This window comes from Nannospalax galili, unplaced genomic scaffold (assembly GCF_000622305.1).
Source record: "Nannospalax galili isolate Female #2095 unplaced genomic scaffold, S.galili_v1.0 scaffold285, whole genome shotgun sequence".
NCBI classification, from domain to species: domain Eukaryota; kingdom Metazoa; phylum Chordata; class Mammalia; order Rodentia; family Spalacidae; genus Nannospalax; species Nannospalax galili.
The window spans coordinates 644050-646384 of NW_008355157.1; positions in this window are offsets into that span (position 1 = coordinate 644050).

Here is a 2335-nt window from a genome sequence, read left to right on the forward strand (position 1 = left end):
TGGATAAATTTGCTATGGCTGCCATAACAAAGTACCCCAGAGTGAATGGCTTAAAAAACAGCAATTTTCTCCCAATGCTGGAGATGAGAGGACAGAGACCATGGTGTTAACAGGGTTGGTTTCTTCTGAGGCCTTTCTTTGCGCTGTGGATGGCTGTCTTCCTGTTTAGATGGTCTTTCTTCTGTGCATGTCTAAGTCCTAATCTCATCAGCATATGAGTACACCATCTGGGGGCTGGTGAGATGGCTCAGCAGGTATAAACACTTACTGATGGCCTGAGTTCAATCCCCAGGACCATGTAGAGGTAGCAGGAAAAAACTAACTCCTTGCAGTTTTCCTCTGATCTCCACATGTGCGCATGGGCATGTGCGCGCACGCGCGCGCACACACATATACATACATGCACAAATTAAAAATACATATTAAAAGAAACACACCAGTCATACTGGGTTACCCTTTTAAAGGCCATATCTCCAGAAATTATAAACCCAGAAACCATAAGCAAAGTTAAAGTAAAGCACAGATACTATGTTTTGTTTAGGTTTATTTGCTTTGCTTTGTTTTGCAGTGCTGGTATCAAACTTCGGGCTTCTCCGGTAGCAAAACGCTCTAGCACTAACTCTAGCCCCAAAGTGTTTTACTTAGGTGCAGGCTGTATTTACAAAGCTGGAGACACGCTTCACTAGGCAGAACCAGTGCCTCACAGAGGGAAAGTGAGTTTGGGCTCTTTCTTATCAAGTCCAAGAGTTGGAAACTAATGTAAATGAGAGTGGGCATGAATTTTGTAAAAGCATTGCAATGCCCAGGTCAAGTGGCAGAACCAGTCACTCCAGCATTTCTCAAACCTTACAAGGTATTAGATTCCAGAAAATCATTCCCTCTAGCAGATTTGGTTCCTCTTGTGATGTTAGCATGACATTTCTGCTCTTTTCTGTTGTTGCTTTGTTTTCTAAAGTGTCCTGTAGTCTTTTCTTTTTATCAAAGAAGACCTCTTTTTTTTTTTTTTTTTTTTTTAATGCTCCCATGCTCCGCACCTACGCTTGGCCTGGGGCCGAATGAGACCTCTTTTTTTTTTTAATATTTATTATTTTATGCTGTGGGTGTATTGCCTGCATGTGTGTAAGTGCGCCTGTGTCAGAAGAAGATGTCATATCCCCTGGAACTGGAGTTACAGTCTCCAGCCCCAGAAGACCTCTTTCTTAATTGAGAATAGGCATTAGGACTGGGAGCTCTAGGTTAAAATGTGAACATGAGGGACTGGAGAACTGGCTCAGTGGTTAAGAGCACCAGCATCCACATGGAGGCTACCAACCATCAGTAACTCCAGTTCCACAGGATCCAATGCCCTCTTCTTGTCTCTGTGGACATTGCATGATATGAGTGCACTTACACACATGCAGGTAAAACACTCATACACATAAAATAAAAATAAGCCTAAACATAGTCACAATTGGGCTTGTTGATGTTGTACCCCATCCACTGGACCCCAAAAAGACCACTGAGGACCCAACACACCAAAATGCAAAAGCAAAGGTTTATGGTTTATTCGGGCTTAAGCTCAGGCTCTCAGACCTCACCAACTCAACGGATCCATGCTGAGAGCCCAGAGTAATGGTTCAAGGAGCCCGCGCGTGCCAACATAATTTTAAACCGATTGGATGTATAAGATGCAGCCCTGGAAGTTTCTTATTGGTAGGTGCTATTCTCAGGGCTGTGGAATGTGCTGACTGTTACCTGTGGGGCCAGGAGTCTCTGTTTTTACCTTATAGGGCAGTTTTTGTGCTCCGGCTTGTTTAATCTATAGTTTCCTGGAAGAGGGGGTGGGGAATAGCAGGCAGGGGTCAGGGCATGCTAGGGTATGTCTAGGCATGTCTAAAGCAGCAGCCAAGCATTTTACAGAAGCTAAAAGAGCAATTAGTGGGGGGTCTGGAGGGATTGGGGGGTAGCGGGTGAATGAAGAGGGTCTCAGGGTTCTACAGTTGACGGTTGTGCTCATTCATTAAAGGAGTGCCAAGCAGGGTCACTGAACCCTCCCCTGAGTACCCAGCCACTCTTCCCAGCCAACTAGTCCAGCCTTGGAAGACAAAAAAAAAATGAGGAGGAACCCAATAGAGGGATGCTTTTGGAAGCCCCTGTCAAGAAACTCCAATGGACTCTCATATGAACATTTGAAAAGTGCCCTGTTCCTACTTTTTTCTAGTTCCCCGTCTAGAACTTGTAATGCTAATTACTCTTGCCTTTACTTCTCCTTCACATCTCTTATTCATGATCCAAGGACTTTCTTTTCCCCTTAGAGACAAGAGTTATGCAACTGGGGAGCCTTTTAAATAGATCG